We start from the raw sequence: 26,251 nt of genomic DNA, 5'->3' as shown, positions 1-26,251 counted from the left end.
TCCTGTTAAGTGAGAGGAGACGTTTACTCTCCCCTACACTGGCGTTTCACACAGCAAATGTAACGATCACAAAATAGAGCTCAATTTATGTGGCTCTCTCTTTAGGTCTGGTTACATACAGCATTCTCAGATTAATACCTCATGCCAATGAGTCTGACTCTACAATTAAAGGAACAGAGTTAGCGTGGCCTTTGGGTCAGCACCTTTCAGTCATTGACTTCCATGTGTTTTTTATGGTTTATAATTTCTTGGATTAGTTGCCCATCAAGAGAAGGCATGTCATGCATGATTACATTGCCCTTTTTGTTTTCCCATTAGATTTTGATGATGGGTATGGTATAATGGATTCCTTCTGCTAGGCTGAAAAACCTACATGACATCCAAAGTGTAATTGCATAGCTATTCTTACTCTGGCATCGGAACACTTTATGGCAGGTAGCAGCACACTGCTCGGTTGCCCAAAGTTAGTGGTCAATAGAGTGATTAGTAGTTATTGTTGACTACTGGGTTAGACTTGTGTTCTTAGGAAATTGTTAGAGGTATTTCCTCCCATTTCTTGTGGTAGATTAGGTTATTAGGAGTTAGGTAAACTTATTAAAGAGAGATCATGGAAGCCCAACATGGGATAATAAGATCGGCTAGAGGAAGTTGGATAATGCTAGATACCAAGGGGGAGTTACACAAAAGCAGAGGTTGTGATTTGTGATGAGAAGTGAGTCAAACTGTGAGATATTACTAGACTGCAAGGAATACTTACCCAGATGGCCGATTAGTGATTTGTGAGGAGAGGTAAGGCTACGTTGTAGAGAGTAAAGTGGACAGGCATGTGACACAGTTTGCTACATTCAAAGGTAATAAGGCTTGCAGAGGATGGACTGTAAGCAAAGGATCATTTAATAGAATGGAAGGAGAGATATTAACCTCTAGCTAGAAAATCATAGTAAATTTTCGCGCAGGCTTATATTTATATATATTATTTACTTTCCTGGCACAATGACATTTTTGTGGTTAGTTCACGGCTAGGAATTGGGTGCTGTGTGGATAACTTATCCTATCTTAAAGACACTATTTTATTTACCAACTACCCTTGGACATTTCTTTGTTATACTTGTCATGAGAAATAAATTTATTTTTTTTGCTCACAAAGCAAAAATGTGCATGGACTTTTGCTTTCTGAAAGATGCAACAAAAATACCAGCCTTTTTTTTGTGTTCCACTGCCATTCCTATTTGGCAAAGTAAGGATGTGCATAGACATTGGTGGTCATATAAATGTAGCAAGATGCTCCCTTTTTGTTTCTTTTTCACTTTTTTACCACATTGTAATGACCCATATAATTATCTTGCTAACAAAAGTGACTAAATACACGTTCCTAATAACCACTATGCCTCAAACAATACATTTTGCACACTGTTAGAACTGGGGTCTTTGTTTGGCAGTCAGGTTACCCCCTGTCCAAGCAAGGACCCTCACTCTAGTCAGGGTAAAGGAGAATCGCCCTTAGTTATCCCCGCTCACCCCCTTGGTAGCTTGGCACAAGCAGGCAGGCTTAACTTCAGAAGCAATGTGTAAAGTATTTGTACCAACACACACAGTAACTACAAAATGACACAACATCGGTTTAGAAAAAAAGGTAATAATTATCTAAACAAAACAAGACCAAAACAACAAAAATCCAACATACACAAGTCAAGCTATGAATTTTCAGAGAATAAGAGTCTTAAATCCTGTAGAAAACAGTGAGAACATTGTTAGGGTACAAAAGTACCTAGGTAGTGTCAAAATAATACCGCACGGGCGAGGTGTGCCGGAAAAGGCCTGCGATGCATCGATTCCTCACTCGCAAGCGAGACTCTCCATTGTTCCTCCTCTGGTTGGCTCGGTGTGCGTTGTTTCTTCTCTCCCCAAGAGAGCGATGCTTCGATTTGGACAGGCACCTCGGGTCCGGGCAGGCTTTGTGTTGTTTTTCCGCGCCCAACGATGTTGCGTTGAAAATCCGGTCACACAGTATCACAAAACCACACTGCGTCGTTATCAGCCTCCATTAGCGGGTGTTGTGCATCATTTCTCCAGCTGCATTGCGTCGATCTTTCAGCCGCGGTGCAGGTGGAGCGTTGATTTCAGCTGCGTCGAAAATCAACCCCGCATGGCGGTCTGTGCGTGGCTTTTCAGTCTTTGTCTGCCAGCTTCACCTTTCAAAGGCCCAGGAACTGGATAGGGCACCCCTTGACAGGGCAGGAGTCTCAGCAGAGAGTCTAAGTGCTGGCAGGGGAAGTCCTTGATGGCTCTGAGACTTCAACAACAGGAGGCAAGCACTGTTCAAGCCCTTGGAGATTCTTCTCAAGCAGGAATTCACAACAAAGTCCAGCCTTTGTCCCCCTTTCACAGGCAGAAGCAGCAACTGCAGGATAGCCCAACAAAGCACAGTCACAGGCAGGGGCAGCACTTCTCCTCAGCTCTTCTCCTTGGTAGAGGTTCCTCTTGATTCCAGAAGTGATCTAATTTTCAGGGGTTTTAGGTGCTCTTCTTATACTACTTTCAGCCTTTGAAGTAGGCCTACTTCAAAGGAAAGCCTCTCTTGTTCATAAGATCCTGCCTCACCCAGGCCAGGCCCCAGACACATACCAGGGGGTTGGAGACTGCATTGTGTGAGGGCAGGCACAGTCCTTTTCAGGTGTAAGTGACCACGTCTCCCCTCCACTCCCCTCCCCTCAGCCCAGATGGCTCATCAGGATATGCAGGCTACACCCCAGCTGCCTTTGTGACACTGTCTAGAGGAGAGGTGCAAACAGCCCAACTGTCAAACTGATCCAGACAGGGAATCCACAAACAAGCAGAGTCACGGAATGGGTTAAGCAAGAAAATGCCTACTTTCTAAAAGTGGCATTTTCAAACACACAATCTAAAAACCAACTTCACTAAAAGATGTATTTTTAAATTGTGAGTTCAGAGACCCCAAACTCCACATGTCCATCTGCTCCCAAAGGGAGTCTATGCTTTAAACAAGTTTAAAAGCAGCCCCTATGTTAACCTATGAGAGAGATAGACCTTGCAACAGTAAAAACCTAATTTTGCAGTAATTTACTGTCAGGACATGTAAAACACATGTCTTACCTTTAACATACACTGCACCCTGCCCATGGGGCTTCCTCAGGCCTACCTTAGGGGTGCATTACATGTATAAAAAAGGGAAGGTTTAGGCCTGGCAAGTGGGTACGCTTGCCAAGTCGAATTGGCTGTTTAAAACTGTACACACAGACACTGCAGTGGCAGGTCTGAGCCATGTTTACAGGGTTACTAATGTGGGTGGCACAACCAGTGCTCCAGGCCCACTAGTACCATTTGATTTACAGACCCTGGGCACCTCTAGTGCACTGTATCAGGGACTTACTAGTAAATCAACTATGCCAATCATGGATAAGCCAATTACACATACATTTTACATAGGAGCACTTGCACTTTAGGACTGGATAGCAGTGGTAAAGTGCCCAGAGTAACAAAAACAGCAAAGACAGAGTCCAGCATACACCAACAACCTGGGAAACAGAGGCAAAAAATTTAGGAGAGACCATTCCAAGGATGCCAAGTCTTACACACACATATCATGTACTTTCCAATTCCATTCATATTACTAAAACCAGTTGCTCTCTCAATTCTTTTTCAAACACTCTAATATAAAGAGCATTGACATCCTATTATAAAGAACACAATTGCACTACTACTTCCTTAACACTAAATGTATACCACTTTCAAACTCTAAAAACTCTTTTGCTAATGTATGTATCTTGTGTACTCTATTATTGTACTCTACCACCTCTCAACGCCGTTTCTTTGATAACATTTTTTAATTCCAGAATCATTGCTCTTTATTTTAGAAATTCATTTTCTACTCATCAAGGAATGTACACCAAATTATGTAAATAAATAGAAAACTGTATAACATAGTTCCTTTACTATAGTCTATCTATATTGAGTTAATAGTTCCTAAAAACAAAAATCATTTTCTTTTGCCTTTTTGAGATACATAAGGCACTGATCCATTGCAGTATCATTTGTTTTTATGTTCATTTACTTTTTCTGATATGCATGAGTAGTGTTCCACTGTAGTTATTTATAAGAAGATAATACAAATAATAAAATTAGTTCCTCTTCTTGTGATTCACAGGATAGCAACGCACACGTATGTTACCTTGTAGAATATCCTTTTTCCACTTGTAACAAGTACCCCACAAATCTATTGTCTGTGTCCTGCGATTTTGCCTCCTTGTCATGAGTCCCAAAATAGAGAAAAACCTTGGGGGGGGGGGGGGGGTCACAGCCTAGCACATAAACATCAACAAACCTGGATTAATATTAGTTCCAGACTGGGAGAGAGACAGTGGGGGCCCACCAGGGTCCATTTTCCAGTAGCTTCCTCATCACATTTAGGGCCTGGTTTAGATTTTGGTGTCACAAGGGTGAGAGATATCCTGTCATGCCATATTACCAATACATAATCTCCTATGACTGTTGTAGTAAGGTATGATATCTGCCATCTTTGTAGTGGAATTGCCATCCATCAAACTCTATTCAGGCCCTTATATACATGGACAAGACATGGGCTGCTGCTAACCTAGTTCCTACTCAAGCAAAAGAAGTACCCGAACAGGTACACACTGTGGATGGATCTTTGATATCCTCTGGTCCTGTAGACACCACTACCCTGATGTTAAGTCTACAGGTGGGAAACCATCAAGAACACATCTCCTTCGATCTTATTACGTCCCCTAACCATACCATCATTCTTGGAATTCCGTGGCTCATTAGACATAACCCATATATAAATTGGGTTACCCGGACAGTCTCTTTGTCTTCGCAATTTTGTCACGAGAACTGTTTTACTTCCGACAAGTATTGGTCTCCGAAAAGATCCTTAGCTACTGAAGGTGCCACTGGTATGTCCATTAATACGGTCCAAGGGGTCCCAGACCACTATTTGGAGTTTCAGGATATTTTCCAAAAACCGTCAAAACCTGTGCTACCTCCACATCGAGAATATGATTGTGCAATTCCATTAGAACCCGGCACAATTGTTCCTTTTGGGAGGATGTACTCCCTCACGGAACCCGAAAGGGAAGTTCTAAAGGAGTATCTGGACGAAAATATACAGAGTGGTCTTATTGTTCCATCGTCGTCTCCGGCTGGGGCCCCTCTCTTTTTTGTGCCCAAGAAGACTAAGGATCTTCGTCCGTGCCTGGATTTTCGAGGTCTGAATAAAATCACCATTAAAGATCGTTATCCTTTGCCTCTCATCAGGGACATACTGGAAGCAATCAGAGGGGCCCAACGTTTTACTAAATTGGATTTACGAGGAGCCTACCACCTTTTACGCATAAGAGAAGGCGACGAATGGAAGACAGCATTCAGGACCCCATTTGGCCATTTTGAATATAGGGTTATGCCGTTTGGTCTTACTAACGCCCCGGCAATCTTCCAGAGATTTATGGACTCAGTGTTTTCAGACCTACTTAATCAGACAGTCGTGATCTACCTAGATGACATTCTTATTTATTCTAGAAATCCTGAACTCCATACTTCCCATGTGAAACAAGTTCTTCAAAGACTTCGTGATCACCAACTATTTTGCAAACCAGAGAAATGTGAGTTCGACATAACGGAAGTCAAATATCTGGGCTATCATTTAAGTCCCACCGGCATAGCTATGGACCAAGAAAAGGTACAAGCTATCCTAGAGTGGCCTTCTCCTTCTACCATAAAAGACACACAATGTTTCCTAGGTTTAGCAAACTTCTATCGACAATTCATTCTAGACTTTGCCAGTCAGACTAGCCACATAACTCACACCTTAAAGAAGGACAATTTAAAGAAGGGATTTGTCTGGACTGAGGCTGCTGAAGCAGCCTTTCAAAGCTTAAAGAGAGCCTTCACCCAAGCCCCCATCTTAAGACATCCAGATACCACCAAGCAATTTATAGTAGTAACTGATGCTTCTGAGAGAGCCATCGGAGCCGTCTTACTCCAACGACAAGAGGATGATGGCCTTGAACATCCTGTTTTCTATTTGTCTCATATCCTTTCCACAGCTGAACAACATTATTCCGTACTTGAAAGGGAATTATTGGCTCTGAAAACAGCCTGCCTTGAGTGGAGGCAGTTTCTGATGGGTTCCAAGGAACCATTTGAGGTGAGGACAGACCACCGTAATTTACAATGTTTAAGAAATTTTGTATGCCAGAATAGTCGTCAGGCCCGCTGGGCCTTTTTCTTCAGTCAGTACGATTTTTATATTACATATATTCCAGGATCCCAAAACATTCTGGCTGATGCTCTGTCTCGCCGATATCCAGAGTGTTCTCCTTCCTCATCCCAGTATCTTCTAGAACCCAGTAAGATCATTGGAGTGGCTCAGTCTTTCTTGGAAGAAGTACAACAAGAATACGCCAACCAATCGGACCATGACATAGAAGAACTAAGACCATTATTGTACAAGAAACAAGGATATTTTTATTACCAAGACCTGATATTCCTCCCTACAAACAAGGTGCAAAAGAAAGCATTACAAATGTGCCATGATTCCCCTGTAGCTGGTCACAGAGGCATCAAAGCCACACAAGAATTACTTTCACGATTTTTTTGGTGGCCTACCTGGAAACTGGATGTGGAAAGATACGTTCAGGCCTGTCCCATATGTGCCCAAGTCAAAATACCTCACACCAGACCGGCAGGATTACTACAACCTTTGCCTGTTCCATCGGCCCCATGGCATACTATCTCTACTGATTTTATGTGTTCGCTCCCACCATCAGCCGGAAACCGGGTTATCATGGTCACAGTGGATTCTTTCACAAAGATGGCTCATTTCACTGGCCTAAAAAAGCTGCCTACTTCCCAAGAACTAGGTCAATTATTCATAGATCATGTCTTCCGTCTCCATGGACTTCCACATACCATAATCTCTGATAGAGGACCTCAGTACATCTCCCGATTTTGGAAGCATTTTTGTAAAACACTGAATATGAATAGAGCCCTGTCTTCAGGGTTCCATCCTCAGACCAACGGACAGACTGAGCGTCTGAACCAAGGACTAGAGCAATATCTTCGATGCTTTTGCAATTCTACCCAAAGTAACTGGAGCACTTACCTCTCTTTAGCTGAATTTTCCTACAATAACTCAGTCCATAGTGCCTCCAAGGTCACTCCCTTTTTCTGTTCCTATGGTTTTCATCCTACCTCTTTCCCTACTTCTCCACAATCCAACTCTCCTCTACCTGCTATTAACTATTTCTCCAAACGCCTTCTCCAACTCCATAAACTAATTCGATCTAATTTGTTACATACCAAGAGGTATATGAAGAAGGCTGCAGACAAGAGACGTACAACCAATCCAAATTATCATCTGCAAGATAAAGTCTGGCTCTCCTCCAAATTCTTGCCCTCACGTCTCTCTCAAAACAAGTTCACACCTCGTTACTATGGGCCTTTCCGTATTCTCCAGTTGGTCAATCCTGTCACTGTCCGTCTTCACTTACCCCATACATGGAAGATCCATCCGGTTTTTCATGTTTCTCAGCTTAAACCTTATGTGCCTGATCCTTACTCACGTCAGTTTCCTTGTCCACCTCCTGTCCTTGTGAATGATGCTCCTGAATATGAAGTGCAGGAAATCTGTGACTCTCGTCTTTTTCATAAACGACTTCAGTATCTGATTCATTGGAAGGGTTATCCTCTCAGTGAATGTTCATGGGAAGATGCCTCTTCCGTTCACGCTCCTCTCCTGACTCAACGCTTTCACTGTTTATTCCCTCTTAAACCTGGGCCTTCGGGAGGGGGACCTACTGTCGCGCCGCGCGGTGCGGCGCGAGCCGAGAGCTCGACTTCGACCGGGCGTTCGGCTCGGGCCGCGCACCGCGTTATTAAGACGCGGCGCGCCCCCAGCCTCTCCTGCGCGTTTCGAGGCCCCAGATTTGCTTGGGGCCTCGGTCTTCCTTCTGCCTTTCACTGTCCCAGGGGTCTCTGAACCCTCTTACCTGTTTTTCTTCGTTTCTTTGTCCTTCTTCTGTTTGCAGTCTGTTGTGTGCCTTTCTTTATGTCTTCTCCTCCTTCCCAGATTCCTGTGCTTTCCCAGCATTCCTTGTTCCCTATTCTCTATGGTTCCTCTACTATTCTGTTCTATATATTGTTTCCCTATCTAAGATGGTGTCCTTTTTACTTCCTGTGGGTCACTTCCTGTTTGTTGGTATATAAGGGCTGTGTTTTTTCTCTTTCCTTGCGCTGCAACACTTTCTGCTCAGTTGGTGTCTTCGCTCCTGATTTCCTTGCCTTTTGGTTTTGGACTCAGCATTCTGTATTTTCTGATTTTTGCTCCTTTTGGATTCCTGTTTGTTGTTCTTGTTTTTCTCCAGGACTTTTTCCTGTTTGGAGGTTTTTCCCCTTGGAAGGGGTTTTTCCCTCTGGCGCTACTTTCTGAAGGGCACGGTCTGTTCTTGGTGTCTCCATTGCCTACAGCACCGTGGCTACCAGAAAGAGTCGCCCCTTTTTGGGCCAAAGCCGAACATTGAAGATTCACGCCACCAGATCTGCAAATTCCAGGCGCAAGCAGCACGTGAGTCGTGACACCACCAGGCACTCTCCAACATCATGGGAGCATACCACCATTCCCAGGAGACCATGGGCACTCTACTGGCCAAGTTTCAGGAGACCCAGCGGCTGCAGGAGGAACAGTACCTAGGGATCAGGGAGGACTTAAAGTCCATTAACACCACCCTGCTCACTATTGCAGGGGTACTGGCAGACATGGCCAACACCACTGGGCCACTGACACCAGCCCGAACGATGAACAGCCCTCCATGTCCGTTGGTGCTAGTGGACAGGAGATCCCGCCACACGACCAACAGGCCAACAGCACCCCACCCCCTGCAGAAGGAGAACCACCCCGCAAACGCTACCTGTGACCCAGGCACAAGACAGAGGACAGTCCCAAGACCCCCACCAGGAGAAAAGACTCTCCTGATTGTCACCCTTCTGTCCCACTATGTGACCCTGACCACCTTGAACTGCCATTGCTCCACTTCCTATGCCACATTGGACAATGCACCTGTGATCCAAAGAGACTGGACTCTACCATGGATATTCCTCCACCATCACCCCAGACCATTGCACATCCCCCTCCACTTATTAGCACTTAAATAAACACCCTTGAATCACAAAACAATCTGGAGTCAGTCTGTACTTTCACAAATGTGTTATAACCTCATTGACAAATACCATAGTAAATGTTTATTTGCTCATACCAAAGTATGACAGTTGTTGGGCAGCAGTGAACATAGCAGAAGGCAGAATGTGGTACCCAGATCTGTGAAAAGGAAAGCCAAAGTGAACTGTCAGGGTCCATGCACAGAGGTAATAAGGCAGACTTATACAATGTCCCACAGTAGTCAGATATGAGATGAGCAGTGCCAGTCTCTTACCTGTGTGTCACTGGAAGTACTGCACGATGATGTTGTTTCGGTTGTCAATATCTTTTTTTCGGACTCCTCTTCCTCACTGTCCACAAGCTCCACAGCTGCCACAAAACCAACATCAGGCCCATGCTCCTGCAGAAAAGGCACCTGGCATTGCAAAGCCAGGCTGTGCAACATACAGCATGCCACGATGATCTGGCACACCTCCTTCGGTGAGTAGTATAGGGAGCCCCCTGTTAGATGGAGGCACCGGAATCTGGCCTTCAGGAGGCCGAAAGTCCGCTCTATAATCCTCCTAGTTTGCTCAGGTGCCTCATTGTAGCATTCCTCTGCCCTTCTCCTGGCATTCCTCACTGGGGTCAGTAGCCATGACAGGTTGGGGTAACCAGAGTCACCTGCAAATGTCGAGGGATATCTGTTAGACACACACCAACCCCTAGGGATTACCCCATACCCAGACACCTACTCATACTGTGTGGGGACCTTGGGCTCACCTATTAGCCACACACGGTGCCTCTGGAGTTGCCCCATCACATAAGGGATGCTGTTATTCCTCAAAATGTAAGCGTCATGCACAGAGCCAGGATACTTGGCATTCACATGAGAGATGTACTGGTCTGCCAAACACACCATCTGCACATTCATTGAATGGTAGCTTTTACTATTTCTGTACACCTGTTCATTCCTGTGGGGGGGGGAAATGCCACTTGTGTACCATCAATGGCACCAATGATGTTTGGGATATGTCCCAGGGCATAGAAGTCAACTTTCACTGTTGGCAAATCCTCCACCTGGGGGAAAACGATGTAGCTGCGCATGTGTTTCAGCAGGGCAGATGACACTCTGGACAACACGTTCGAGAACATTGTCTGAAACATCCCTGATGCCATGGCCACTGTTGGTTGAAAGGAACCACTGGCCAGGAAATGGAGCACTGACAGGACCTGCACTAGAGGGGGGATACCTGTGGGATGGCGGATAGCTGACATCAGGTCTGGCTCCAATATGTCACACAGTTCTTGGATTGTGGCACGATCAAGTCTATAGGTGATAATGATGTGTCTGTTTTCCATTGTCGACAGGTCCACCAGGGGTCTGTACACCGGAGGATGACGCCATCTCATCATCTCCCCCAGCGGATGTGCCGTATGGAGGAGAATGGTGAGCAGAGGGTCATGTACTACATAGGTTTGGCAAAGGTGTTTTGCACTAAAGTGATTTAATCAGTGTGTGGCGCTGTCTGTCCGTATTCCTGGCCAAATGTGCTGTGACGCAGTTAGGTGCCCTGCCATGTGCCCACCTGAAATGGCGGCTGCCGGACCTGTAAGGAGGGACAAGGGGAAATGAGGTAACTGCGCTGGCGTTGTGCATCGTCGTGGAAGGCGGTCAAAGACCGCTGAGCAATTCAGCATTGGTTACCATTGGGCCCTATGATTTCCAGGAACCAATGTACGCTGGTGGTGATGGTACGCACCGCCGTGGATGTGACCGCCATTTTCTAGCTGTTCACTCACTTGATACCTGACCTTCAACAGGAGAGGACCTACACTGCAAGTGCTGCTGTGACCTCAGTCTGGAAGCGACAATGGCTCGAGTGTCTGGGGAAAGGGCCCCTGAGGAGTTGGAGAGACTAGTGGATGGGGTCCTCCCCCAGTACACGCTACTCTACGGTCCTCCAGACAAACAGGTGAGTAAACTGTGAGCATGATGCATGGGACATGAATGTATGGAGTGGTCTGGATGGAAGACACATGTTGTGGGGGGGGGCTGAGGCCTGCATGTGAGTATGTATGGTCAGTGTATGTGTTTCAGGGCATGGATGGGAACTGGTGGCCAATGAGTATGACAAACCGGACGGGGGAGTAATTTCCATTCTTACTTTACCTTACCTCTAAGTCAGCGCCCACCAGAAGAAGGGTATTTGGCCATCGCCAAGGAAGTGCAGACCTGGGGGAATATCATAGACTGAGCACCCACTGCCGCAAGAGATGGGAGGACCTGCGCCGCTGGACATGAAGACGTCGGATGCCCAGCTGATGATGGCCTCCCAACGTGGAAGGGGTGTCCGTCGCACCATGACCCCCCCCCCTGATGTTCCGGATCCTGGCGGTGGCATATTCGGAGTTGGATGGGCGATTGAGGGCATCATAGCAGCCACAAGGGGGTGAGTACAGTCTCATTCAGCTGACTCTGCATGCTTTACGAGGTGTCTGGGTGGGGGATGTGGGCTGTGGGTTCGCGTAGTCCAGGGCGAACTTGGTAGGGAAGGTCCCTTGTTAGGCAGCCTCTGTGGCACTCCAACCCCAATAGTGGTAGTGTCCATCTACAACTAGTCAGCCTCCTGTGGGTTCCAGGTGCGCAGCAAATGGGCAAACAGTCCCCCGTGGGCAGGTGATTTTCCTAAGAACTCTTAGTGCATGGGCTAGTGCATGGGCGGTAGTGGTGTTGCTGGCATTGACCATGTGTCTCCTCTCTCTTTCCCCACCTTTTTGTTTTGTCACCCTGTCCTTGTGTGCATTAGGATCATCTGGCGGAGGAGCAGTGGCACCGGAGCAGGAGGGAGCTGCAACCCACATGGCCCAGGAGGTTGATTGTATGGAGTCTGAAGGCACCAGTGGGATGGAGGGTGAGGGGAGCTCCACGATGGGGACAGGCGGGGACACCAGCGACAGCGAATCCTCCTCTGATGGGAGCTCCCTTGCGGTGGCGGGCACCTCTGTGCCCATCGCAACAACAGGTACAGCCGCCACCCCCCCTACCAGCACCGCCCTCCCAGCAGCCCCTCAGCATGTTTCCCGTGCCCGCTCACCCAGGAGGGTGGACATCTCCTTCGCCCGAGGCACCTCAGGCCCGGCCCCAGTCAACCCTGCTGCCCTCAGTGAGGAGGCTATTGACCTCCTGAGATCCCTCACTGTTGGGCAGTCAAACATTTTGAATGCCATCCAGGGTGTTGAGAGGCATTTGCAGCAAACAAATGCATACCTGGAGGGCATTCATTCTGGGGTGGTGGCCCAAAAGAGAGCATTTCAGGCTCTGGCCTCAGCACTTATGGCAGCCATTGTCCCTGTGTCCAGTCTCCTCCCCTCCAACCTCCACTACCCCTACCCAATCCCCTCAACCTCAGCCTATCCCAAGCACACCATCTGACCAGCATGCACACACATCAACACACAAAAGTGTCTCAGGCAAACATAAGCACCACACATCCCACAGGCACTCACACAAGCACCATACCCATGCAGACACACCAACATCCATTGCCTCCACTGTGTCCACCTCCTCCACCTCCCTCCCAGTCTTGTCTCCACTCACACCTGCATGCACTACATCCTCAGCCACTATCTCCATCACCAGCACGCCCATCAACACACACCGCTCACGTGCAATCCCCACCCCCACTACCATTCACACGTCGCCTGTGTCCTCTCCCAGTGTGTCTGTGAGCCCTCCTGCCAAAGTACACAAATGCCGGCACACACCCACTCAACAGCCATCCACCTCACAACAGCCTCCACCCATGCACCTTCCCCCAAACTCAGCAGATGTACACCTCCTACAACCACTACCTCTTCCTCCACTCCCAAACCCCCGACATCTTCCCGTCCCAGAAACTTTTCCTGGCTATCATTGATCTCTTCCCTACACCTCCCCCCGTCCTTTCCCTAGGGCCAGGTTGTCTAGAGCCCTGACCAGCACCTCAGTCACCAAATCCTCGTCCAGTGTGGTCCCTGCAAGTCCGGGAACATCGAAGGGGGCACCCATCAGGGCTGTCAGTGTGCCACCTAGTGAAGCCAAGGACCACCCTATTCTGCCACCTGCCAAGGTAAAGAAGGGGCCAGCATGCAGAAGAGAAAAGCTGCAAAGCAAGGCCTCATCCAGAATCAAAGAGGACAGTGCCAAGGTCCCAGCAGCGACTTCCAAGGTGGGGAAGGGACACAAGAGCAAAGGGAAGTCACCTAAGGGCACGGAGCCTCCGGGTGAGGGACTGGTGTCCCCCCTTTCGCAAGACTGCCCAGCAACCTGTGCCGCGGTGAGCATCGCCCAACAACCGCCACCTGCACCGCCATCTGCACCGCCACCTGCACGGCAGCTGCCTCAACTACAGTCACCAGCATCATCCCCAGTGGGCAGCCTTCCGAGGCTGCAGGAGATGGCCTGGTGTCTCCCTCCACAAGTGCAGACACCTGCACCACCGGCAGCCTCTCCAACGCAGCCACCGCCACCTGCCCCGCGACGTGCCCAGCCAGTGCCACTACAGCGGACATCAGCATCATCCCCAGTGGGCAGCCGTCCGAGGCTGCAGGAGACGGCCTGGTGTCTCCCTCCACAAGTGCAGACACCTGCACCACCGGCAGCATCTCCACGCAGACACCGCCGCAGCCACCGCCACCTGCCCTGCGACGTTCCCAGCCAGTGCCACTACAGCGGACATCAGCATCATCCCCAGTGGGCAGCCATCTGAGGCTGCAGGAGACGGCCTGGTGTCTCCCTCCACATGTGCAGACACCTGCACGACCGGCAGCATCTCCGCCGCAGACACCGCCGCAGCCACCGCCACCTGCTCCGTGACGTGCCCAGCCAGTGCCACTATGGCTGACATCAGCATCATCCCCAGTGGGCAGCTGTCCGAGGCTGCAGGAGACGTCCTGGACCCTGCACACACTACATTAGGCACCACCACCAGCACTGGCACTACCAGCAGTTTGCAGCCTCAGTCGTCGCAAGGAGGAGTGTGGCTCTGCCTCCAGGGAGTATCATGCTACCTGTTACCGGTAAATCTCGTGGCTCAGACACCCATGTGAGGGAATGGGAACTGACACACCCCTGGTGCAGCATCAGTGGGCACCAAGCTCCCCCCAGAACCAGTGGAGAACAGCCAGGGTTGTAATGAGGCCCTATATCTTCTGACTCCTTTTGACAATACTCGTTTGTGAGGATACAGTTTATCTATTTTATTGTAGTGTGCTCAGCAAGGGACCCCTACTCCCAGGTCCCCCTGAGACAGAACTATCTCTCTCTCTCTCTGACACACACACACACAAACAAATCATTATTGTAATTGAGTCTAAGGCAGTTTATTGGCAATGAAGATTTCAGCAACAAATTTATCCCTTTTTACAGCTCATGGACACCAGAATGTCCTGCAATAATAAGGAATACTGCAGACACCACAAAAGTGAATGGTCGTCCTCACTATGATAGTTTGCCATATTCAGATTGAAACCTATGATCTACTTATCAATAATACTAAATATGACATAGAAATATAGTGATGTACAAATATGGAAAACTCTTAGCCGAAAGAGCAGCAATAATCAAATTGCATTCTTTTGACCATTTCATAACAATGAAAATTATAAGTGGTCCTTAGTACATGATAATGAAGTCTGTCTTCCTTATTAGATGCTTCAACTGGATTTTATATAATGTTCTGTGGGAAAGGGATATACGCTGCCGTTCCTGTACATGCTAGCTACAGTATTGCTGTTGTTCTAAACAAGTACTGGGTACTTTAACACACAACACACTTTATCGTCGTTTGCCTTATCAACTTTGACATTTAGTTCATATGGAAAAAAAAAATTGAAGCAGAAATTATGAGTTATTTGCTTTCTGCGACAGACGCTAAAATAATAATCTCTTCTCATTATGTTCACTGATATTTAAACTTCCTTGAATTATTACCAACGCTCTTTGACTAAGGGGTTTTCATTGTAAATATTATATAAACTAAGCAACAAAAAAACCTAAAACATTTGGTTACTGCTCATTTGTACAGTGTTTTTGCATGCAGATTTGTATATTTGACGAGTCTTAAAATCAATTAAAAGGGGATATTACATAAATACAGAAGATTGAGCAAGAGTACACAGCACCTCAGGACAAAACATACAAAAGGGCACGATACAAACAGGCCCGTCAAGCATGGAGACAGGCTGATATCTGCACTGCACACAAGAGGCCCTAGACGTCACGCCCTGATTGCTTGAGACACTTGTGTACATTAAAAATATATGAATGGAAACTATACTTTAATACGTTGTTTAAGCAGACTCAATACAAACATCACTCCTAAAAGCCTCTTCAAAGGCAGTGGAAGGAAATTCTATTACTGCAGATAAACAAAGTGTGCCCTGCACTCCTCAGAAAATGCGTCCTCTTCATGTTCTTCAACCGTATGGGAACTTGTGGTGCGTTGGTTGGCTATCGACGCTGGAGGCAAACTCCATCTCCTGCGGGATTTCTGAGAAACTTTTGTAGAATTCTGCTCACCCTTCAAAATAATTCCACGTATCAGATTTTACCAACATCTGTGAAGAATGCCCTAAACCCTGCAGCAGATGAAAATGATGTTTCCGCCACCCCCAAACAGTTAATATTTTTGCTTGTGTTTAATATAGAAAATGTTTGGAGTACCCTTTTCATGTTGTCTGTTTTTCACTAGCTTGGAGTGGAATACACATTTGTAACAAGAGACTAGGGATCTGAGGGGCATAGCCTCGGATCGTTAAGTTGTCAATGTGTTTGTCAGAAACTGATTTAAGAACCGGGGTTTATTTTGCACTGCAACTGATGAACTGCTCCATCGCAGCACAAACTGGACTCTATTATTATTTATACGGCTGGATTCATTTAGCAAATCCTACCTAAAGGGATGGGAATGCAGGTATGGAGGCCTCAGAGTGAGCAGACCTCCATTCCAAAGTGCAAAATGAAAAAAGTTTTTTGCATGCAGTTCCTTTCCCTTTAAGGGAATTGTTGATATGCATAATACAGCTTTAGTGAGCTGTTGTACCAATGAGAATCCGCTACCCATTTTAATGGTGTACAAAGGCATGTAGACAACATGTTTGCATGTGCTTCTACAGCTGCTAATGTAGCATAGGTGCGTGGTTATGCTGGGCAGGTGGTGGAGATTCATGAAGTGGAAGCAGGTCAGGGTAGACTCAGTGCTTAATATGAGCCGGTGGTTTCTGGTGGGGGCCACTGGCACTCAGTTTTAGGACCAGCACTTATTTTAACTTATCAGACATTTCCTGAGAGCAAGAGCGAGAAAAACACACAAACCGGAAAAAAGAAGAGAAAGACCAAAAAAACATAACCAAGGGAGAAAGCCTGAACCTGCAAGATAAAGGTGCAGGGAGTGTCTGGCATCGGGTTAAAGAGGCATGAGGTAGATCCAAGACTAAGCATCCTTGGTATTCGGTGTGCTGATATTTAATAGCGCCAACCAGGGGCCTCTGACCAGCGCTTTGGCACCGGCCCTCATTATTGTGCAATCTAAGCACTGGGTAGACTATTCAAGTTTGTACAATAGGAGGTAGAGAATATGGGAGGTTGGCATGCGTTCTTCTGGCAAATGGTGCATCCTATCCTGCTGCCTGTCTCATGATGCCCCCCTTCTCTCCTATTGCAATCCTAGGTATCACGGTTGCAGTGACCACTGCAGTACGTGATAAAGCCAGGGATGGGACCATCTGCCTAATTCAAGCATAACTTTCTACCTTCATAGCAGAAGCCAGAGTAGTGCATCCATGATCTGCTCCATTGATGTCAATGAGGTGGGCCAGATACTGCTCACTGACACACAACTTCTTTAACCAGACCCAGCACTGCATATTAGGCACTCGAAAAAAATGCAATGAGAGACACAGTCCACTGTAGTAAATCTGCCCGCTTGGTTGTTTGTCAGAATATCGTTGACATAAATATCGTACCCTGAATATCATTTACAGAAATATCATTTTATCTGTTTCTATTATTGTATTGTTATTCTATTACTAAACTCCAAATGGGTGATCTTTTTGTTAATGATATTTAGGACAAGGCACTTATGTCATACGATATTCTAAGACGTTGGATGTTCGAGTACCACACTGCCCTTAGTGTCAAGATTGGAGACGTCTGAGACAAGATATGTATTTTTTTTACTAATAATTGCAGCTTAACAAAGCAAATATTTTAACACTTGCAAATAGGCAGTCATATGTGAATTTCATTTACAGCCTAGTGTTCCTGCCATGATCACATTTCTCAGGAGAAGCACGCTAAGGTCAGCATCTGTGACATTATTTCACAATAAGAGCTCTGCCCCCTAAAGGTATTGATATTTATTGGAGCATCAAATGTTTCTACAAGAAATACTGTACAAAAGTTTCACGAAAGATCATTATACAGAAACAGACGCTAACGGTGATCACGTGTGATTGTGCGGTCAAATTACAACAAACACTGTGATCTAAAAAAAAAATGTATTCCAACCATTTGCCGAAAAATGAGGGAAAAAACCCAATGCTGCCTAAATCTTTTTGCCAAGAGCGTACAATACAAATTTCTGATGAAAACAAAAATACCCATCTTATATTATTTATATAGAACTGTACAGTTGTTCCCAGGTGTACTTAGAATCCAGTTTTTGTTTTAATGTACATCAGAAGGAAATATAATTCTTATTGGCTCAAAGAAAATGTATTATTACCTTTTAATTATTGTAACACGAAGACAAAGGTCAACACATAAAGATGACTAGTGAAAAATTAAAAAGCATAAACAACGGAAAGAAAAATACATTGGCAAAGTTTTGGCCCACCAGCTCTATCTCTGAACTGCACTTTAATTTAGGGGGCTGTACATGTGTTCGGGCAAAATACCCCCCTTGCCCCTCACAGTGTAACATAGCCAGTGTTTGAAGTGGATGATCGATTGCCGCATGCTGTATGCCAGTGGTTCCCAACCTGTGGTCTGGGGATGCAAAGCCTCATCGGGATCCGCAACTGCTTAGAAAATTAAATAATATTAACAGATTAATAAAGTGTGTATAAATAAGGCCGCTAAATGTACAATTGAACATTTTAAAATGTATTGTAAATATCAAGGAATTTTAAATTGGATGCTAAGAATGTAATTAGTATCCTCAGATTGATTCATGGAAGTAGTGCGGGTGCATCAAACTTGAATATAGTATGATAGTATGGACAATGTGAGGCTTCAATTGAATTTAGAAAAACTCCAACTTTCCTAATAAAATTAAAATGTTATTTTTTATTTATATTTGTTTGCCAGTTAAATAAAATGTGTTATCATTTGTGTATGTGTTTGATGAATGCTTGATTCTGTATTTTTGCGTATTGTTTTGCAGTTAAAATCATCGACAATGTTTAGGCTGGGTCCCCACCTTCCACTAATGACTCAGTGAGGATTCCAAGGTTCAGTAATGGTAAAGAGGGGTGGTACAGAGAAGTCAGAAGGTTAAGAACCACTGTTGTGTGCTATGGTGGGCAGAGCAAATGTAAATGACAGTTGAAAAGGCCAATGTCTGAAGAGGGCTGTCTCAAAACCCCTCTAAATATGTATAGATAAGTATTTGTATTATTTTTAGTTTTTATGATCCCATGAGACTGGCAAGACAGCTAAAGCTGTCTCTAGGTCTGACCTAAAAATGATGAACGGGTTGTTAATAGTTCACATTCAAAAGGCTGCTCATGGATGTTGCCATGTCCTGGTACTTCTTAGAAGGGATGCAAGTGGAGAAAGGACAGAGACATTTGGTCTATTGAGAAGTGAGGATGAAGGCGAAGTTTTTAACTCTATGGTTAGTGTGTTTGTGTGAAATAGATTCGGTTAAGAGAAGGAGAAAAATCCAGAGAAAGGTTAAGGTGTTTTGGGGACAGAAATGTTGATAAATCCTTGGGGACAAAGCATGTGCTGTGGCAAGTAGAGAGGGGCACTGTTCCCAAGGTTGAGTGTTGCTTTCCCTTGCTGAGATTTGACCACTATTGTGAGGAACATAAAAAATGTTCTCTGTTTAGTCATTTCAATGTGAAGGAGTTGGGCACTTGGAACTAAGAAAAGAGGGTTCCCAACAGATAGCAAAACATGGAACAAGTATATAATTAGTAGTCTATAGCATGTTTTTGGCAAGAAACCAAAAAAGAGTATGTTTTCCTAAACTACAGTTTTTTTTTATAAGCAGTACTTTAAAAAAAATAGTTAATCACTACTGTTCCAGTGTTTAATGCATGCGTATTGGAAGGACAAAATATTTGCAAACGCTGACAACTGGTAGACAGTGCTATTGAAGAAATATTGAAATATTCGAAAATCATGGAAGTTATTAGGGAAAGCATACAGACATAAAAAGCTAAAACCATCGCAAGTCGAAAGCAAGTGCGAGTTGTGAATGTACTTAAAAAAAGCCATGGTCAGAAATTGTTCAATAAAACACCAGTCCTTGAATTTTATGAAGTAGAAAGATGGGAGAACTGTCTTTGAAAAATTGTTGTCCCTGGTATATTCAAAGTATGGCAGTAAAATGGAAGCCTTATATACCAAATGGGGCCGAGGACCAGATATTTAAGTGCTTTACGCCCCATTGGTGGCATCTTAGATAGCCTTTTCCCTTGGAAATATTTTTGACAGTTTCGACCCACATACATTCGGGGTCTTCATAGTACAGGGACTTGGTGAATGTAAATTCTGGAACACTAGGAAAACGGAAAGTCGATGAGGGAGCAGGGCGAAGTGGAAAGCACCTGAAACTCTGCCTACATGTGCTTTGCATCTGCTTAGAGTAACCATCCGTCTATAATTTTCACAGACTGCCCCGTAATATACCCTACCGTCCGTTGTCCATGATGAAAAGCTTAAGGGACAGAATTTGTCCGTAATTTTAGCCTTTGGGCTAAAGGACAAATGTTATTAGGACACTTCAGTTTCCCCAGCTGGACTGAAAGGCAGGGATTGTCCTGTGCTCTGATCCTGAGAGGGGGACAGACACATAAACAGGCCTTCTTGCCATGGTGTCTCCTTCCCAAAATAAATGCAAATGTGCGCAGCTAGTAAATCTGCAAATGTAAAGGGGCTTGGAAACCTATATTGGCATTAATGGTAGAAGTCACTTGAAGCTTTATGATGGCAAGGATATTTTCTTTCACAGAGGTACTGTAAGGGTGTGCCAAGCTTTGATGTGGAATGTGTGGTTTTAATGGGCAGTTATAAAACATGTTTGCACTAGTAAAATCTGTATATTTTTTAAATCTGTATTTTAGAAGGGCTTTTTTATTTATCCTAAATATATTTGCACATTTGGTGGCAGCCTATATTATGTTGTGTGTAATGCATGTTTAAAATAAGGACTTATATATTCACAGTGCTTTCAGGGACCTTGGCACCTCATAGAACTAACAAACATTGACAAAGCCAATAGGTCTCTCATCACAAGAGATATTGGTTTTGCCCATGTATTTTAGCCATATGATACATCAGAGTGGATGCTGTTCAGCATGGCTAAATGTTAGTGGCATAGAGGAGAGTGATGGGGAGTGTCACAGAGTGGAATGGTGAAGAGTAGAGTGTTGGAGAGTGGAGTGGCAGGGAGTGTTGTGTTTAAGAGTGGCACACTGTGGAGTTGCTTTGAGTGGCATATTATGGGGTGGTATGCAGTAGAGTTGACTGGTGCAGAGTATATTGGCATAGAGTTGCAGAATATAGTGTAGAGTGAAGTGGCATTTAATGCAGGGGCATACAATGCAGTGTTAGAATGCAGAGGCATAGATTAGAGTGGTGCATAGTAGAGTGCAGTGAAGCAGAGTGAAGTGGTGCAGAGTAGAGTGTTGTTAGACTTTTCATCCTTGGCGTGGTCTACCTTAATGTTTTGCCTCTGTTCCCCAGGTTGTTGATGTGTGCTGAACTGTGATTTTACTGTTTTTGTTACTCTGGGCACTTTACCACTGGTAGCCAGTGCTAAAGTGCAAGTGCTCCTTTACAAAATGTGTATGTAATTGGCTAGTCCGTGATTGGCATATTTGATTTATTAGTAAGTCCCTAGTACAGTGCACTAGAGGTGCCTAGGGCCTGTAAATCAAATGTGACTAGTGGGCCTGCAGCCACCCACATAAGTAGCTCTGTAATAATGTCTCAGACCTGCCACTGCAGTGTCTGTGTGTGCAGTTTTAACTGTAAATTCGACTTGGCAAGTGTACCCACTTGCCAGGCCTAAACCTTCCCTTTTCTTACATGTCAGACACCCCTAAAGTAGGCCCTAGGTAGCCCCAAGGGCAGGGTGCAGTGTATGGTCAAGGTAGGACATATAGTAATGTGTTTTATATGTCCTGACCGTGAAATATTGCTAAATTCGTTTTTCACTGTTGCACGGCCTGTCCATCTCATAGGTCAACATGGGGGCTACCTTTAAATCTGATTAAAGTGTAGATTCCCTTTGGGAGTGGATGAACATGTGGAGTTTGGGGTCTCTGTGCTCACAATTTAAAAATGCATCCTTTAGTAAAGTTTATTTTAAGATTGTGTGTTTGAAAATGCCACTTTTAGAAAGTGAGCATTTTCTTGCTTACACCATTTCTGTGACTCTGCCTGTTTGTGGATTAACCGTCTGGGTGAGTTTGACAGTTGGGCTGGTTGCACCTCACACTAGACAGTGACACAAAGGGAGCCGGGGTGTAGTCTGCATATCCTGATGAGCCATCTGTGTGAGGAGGTAGGGGAGGAGTGGTCACCCACACCTGAAAGGGCTGTGCCTGCCCTCACACAATGCAGTCTCCAACCCCCTGGTGAGTGTCTGGGGCCTGGCCAGGGCAAGGCAGGATTTCACATTCCAAAAAGACTTTACTTTGAAGTAGGCCTGCTTCAAAGGAGAAATTGGGTATAAGAAGGGCACCCAAAACCACAGACTTTAGAAACCCTTCTGGAACAAGAGGAACCTCTGCCTGGAGAAGAGCTGAAGAGCTGAGGAAGAAGAGCTGCCCTGCCTGTGACTGTGCTTTGTGGAGCTATCCTGCAGTTGCTGCTTCTGCCAGAGTAAGAGGGCAAAGACTGGACTTTGTGTGCCTTCCATCTTGAGACGAAATCTCCAAGGGCTTGATCTAGAGCTTGCCTCCTGTTGTCGTGACTCCTATCTGTGGCTGAAGAAACGACAGACCGCCGGCTCCACAGCTGAGAAACGACGCTTGCAGGAAACGCACCCGAAGAATCGACGCACGGAGCAGGAGAAACAACACGCAGCATCGCTGACGGAGGCTGGGAGATCACAACCCGCGCTGCAGAGTTTTTGGATCATCGTGTGGCTGGTTTTCTGACTCAAGTACCGCTGTATGTGGAAAACCAACGCAAGGCCTGCCCAGACCCGAGAGTGCTGACCGGATTGATGCACCGCTTTCCTGCGGAGAGAGGAAACAACGCCCCATGACCCGGTGAAAGGAGAAACGATGCACGGTCTCGCTGGTAAGTGGAATCAACGCCTTGCAAGCCCTTTTTGACGTGCACTCGCCCATGCAGGGTTATTTTTAATGCGAACCAGGTAAATCTTCACGCTAGCAGCGCTAGTGTGTGTTTAAAACTACTTAAAGACTCTTTTTGCATTTTTATTGATAACTTGACTTGTGTATTGTGGATTTTTGTCGTTTTGGTCTTGTTTTGTTTAGATAAATATTTCCTATTTTTCTAAACTGGTGTTGTGTCATTTTGTAGTGTTTTCGTTAAGTTACTGTGTGTGTTGGTACAAATACTTTACACCTAGCACTCTGAAGTTAAGCCTACTGCTCTGCAAAGCTACCAAGGGGGTAAGCAGGGGTTAACTGAGGGTGATTCTATTCTACCCTGACTAGAGTGAGGGCCCTTGCTTGAACAGGGGGTAACCTGACTGTCAACCAAAAACCCCATTTCTAACATTGGTGATCAGCAATTAGGATTTGGACTTGTATTTGTACTTGACATACAGTGATTAAGTGTACACTATTGATTGAGTTCAGACCACTACGTGACCACATACTACTTGTTTGGTGATCTTTTGATTTTTTTTTTCTCTTTGGGACTGTTTTTGTTCTACTTCCATTTTTTCGCAGATTCCTTGCTTGACTTTCTTTGAAACTTCATTTGGGAACCTGCTTTTCTGCCTTTGGAACTTTGCACTTGTTTTTGAATCTTCATCATGTCCCAAGCTGGAGATGCATCAGTTGGAGCTGACTTTGACCTTGAGAAATTGGAGAGTTATACTAAAGCTCAGTTGAAGCAGTTCTGTAAAAGTTTTGACTGTCCCCTTAAGAGGTCATCCAGGAAGGAGGAGCTGCAAAAGGCGCTGAGGGCCTGGGTGACAGCCAAGAGACCTGAAGGGCACACAGAGGATGAGGGAGATGAGGAGGAGGAGGAGTGTTCAGTACACAATGGTATTGTGGGTGGGCCTGTTATGTCGAGGGAGAAGGTCTCCAGGGCAGGTAGCAGTGTCTCATCTAAGGGTCTGATACCTGAAGAGTTACAGGACAGACAGACAGAAAGGGAGTACCAATTGGAGCAGAGAAGACTAACCCTTGAGGAGAGGAAGTTAGCGATGGTTCATGAGCTTAGCTTGAGAGAGGTGGATCATAGAAGCCAGTCAAGTAGAGATGGTGGCAGCAACCCTACAGTGCAGCCTGAGAGGAGGGTGCACATTCCTAAAGACCTTGTGAACGATTACTAGAGGGAGGATGACATATACTTGTGGTTCAAGGGGTATGAGTCTGCTCTCCACATGAATCTGGTCCCTGAAGCTCATTGGGGGGGCAGGTCTGTAGAAGCACTTTGAGGTAGAGGGGTGGGATACACTGACAGCCTTAGGGGATGCTCAGAATCTCACCTACTCTAGCATGAAGGATGCCTTGCTTACAAGGTATGGTCTTACCCCTGAGCAGTACAAGGATAGGTTTAGGATTTACAAGAAGAAGGAATCCCAAACATGGTTGGAATGTGTTGATTCTTATTGCAGGTCACTGGATGATTGGGTGAAGGGCAGTAAGGTAACTACGTATGAGGGGCATTACAATCTGATTGATTGGGAGCACTTGTACAGTTTGTTTTCCAGAGCTGTGCCAGCACCTGATTGACAGCAAGCTGACTGACCCCAGGAAGCTTGCGCAGGAAGCGGACCACTGGGACAGCACCAGGGTCCAGAAGAGGTATGGGGGAGACCACGCCAAGGGTGGGCAGGGTCCCTCTCAGAAAAAAGGGGGGGTAAGGGTAAACAGGGGGAGGACTCTAAAGGGCCCCAAACTGATTCCCAGGGTAAAGATTCCCAATCCCCCAGTGAAAAGAAGCCATGGTTCTCCAAAGGGAAGCCAGTGGCAGGTGGTCCCCCACGTAAGTGGTATGCATGTGACCAGGTGGGTCATGTGAGGGGGGGACCCCAAATGCCCCAAAAGTACACCGGCACCCACTGGTGCACCGTCCCAGGGTTTGGCCAGTGTAGCGCTTGGGTAGGAGTTGGCTTCAGGTGGGTGAGAACCAGCTGAGATGATCCTTGTCTCACTAGGGGACAGTGAGATGGTCCAGAGAACGCTAGTGCCTGAAAACACTAAGAAGTACAGGCAGTCGGTGACCATTAATGGACAGAGTGTGGAGGCTCTGAGAGACACAGGAGCCAGTGTGACTACAGTGAGGAGTCGGCTGGTGTCTGAAGAGCAGATAGATCCTCGGGTACTTCAACAAGTAGTTGCAGTGGACAACTCAGAGCGCCTGTGCAGAGTGGCACAGGTTCCCTTTGAATGGTGGGGGGTCTCAGGTTCCTTGAAGGTAGCTGTGAATCCAACCATGCCTGTTGATTGTTTGCTAGGCAATGACCTGAGGATTCCACCTGGAAGGAGGTGGAACACAGGTCACACTTGGAGATGTTGGGTCTGCCTGGGTGGGTATGCGTATCCTCCCGGTCAATGGCAGCCCGTCAGGGTAATCAAGAGCCCCTGGAGCCTGAAACAGTGGCCCAGGGGACCGCCAAGAAGAGGAAGGGCAGGGGGCGCAGGAAACCGGCCCCAGAAGTTCCCACAGTTCGGGAGGAGGCAGAGCCTGAGGGTGATGCCCCAGAGCCTACAGGGGAACAGGTGGCTGAACTGGGGGAGGTCTCTGAACTGTCGCAGTGGCAACAGGAAGGGGGCCCACCAGGGAAGCATACTGTGCAGCACAGAAGTCATGCCCTACTATGGAGGGTTTGCGGCAGCAGGCTGCAGACCAGGCGGGTGGCAAGGAGCCAGGATCACACCTGATATATTGGGAGGATGACCTCCTGTATAGCGAGCCTAAGGTTCCTGAGCCTGGGTCAGCCCATGTGGTGGTGGTACCCCAGTGCTTCCGGGCCTTCCTACTAGGGTTGGCTCATGATGTGCCTTTAGCTGGACACTTGGGGCAGGGCAAGACCTTTGAGAGGCGTGTCACCCACATTTACTGGCCCCTAATGCGCAGGCACTCAGATGCACATTGCAGGTCTTGTCAGACTTGTCAGGCAAGTGGCAAGAGTGGGAGGAAATGTAAAGCTCCCCTCAAGCCTTTGCCTGTTGTCAGTATTCCCTTTGAGAGGGTAGGTATTGACATTGTGGGGCCTCTGGAACCCAAGACAGCCATGGGCAACAGGTTTATCCTGGTCTTGGTGGACCATGCCACTCGGTACCCAGAAGCCATTCCGTTGAGATCAATCACTTCCCCTGTGGTGGGTCGTGCTTTGATGGGGGTTTTTACCCGCATGGGGTTCCCCAAGGAAGTGGTATCTGATAGGGGTAGCAACTTCATATCCACGTATATGAAGTCTCTGTGGAAGGAGTGTGGGGTAACCTACAAGTTCACCACCCCTTACCACCCCCAAAGTAATGGTCTGGTTGAGAGATTCAACCGCACCTTAAAAGGCATGATCATGGGCCCGTCAGAGCCCTTGAGGCGGAAGTGGGATGTCCTCTTGCCATGCCTTCTTTTCGCCTATAGGGAGGTGCCTCAAAAGGGACTTGGGTTTAGTCCCTTTGAGCTGATCTATGGCCACCCTG

Source organism: Pleurodeles waltl, chromosome 3_1 (genome assembly GCF_031143425.1).
Source record: "Pleurodeles waltl isolate 20211129_DDA chromosome 3_1, aPleWal1.hap1.20221129, whole genome shotgun sequence".
NCBI classification, from domain to species: domain Eukaryota; kingdom Metazoa; phylum Chordata; class Amphibia; order Caudata; family Salamandridae; genus Pleurodeles; species Pleurodeles waltl.
The sequence above is the reverse complement of the archived record's forward strand: the minus strand, read 5'-3'. Positions refer to the sequence as shown.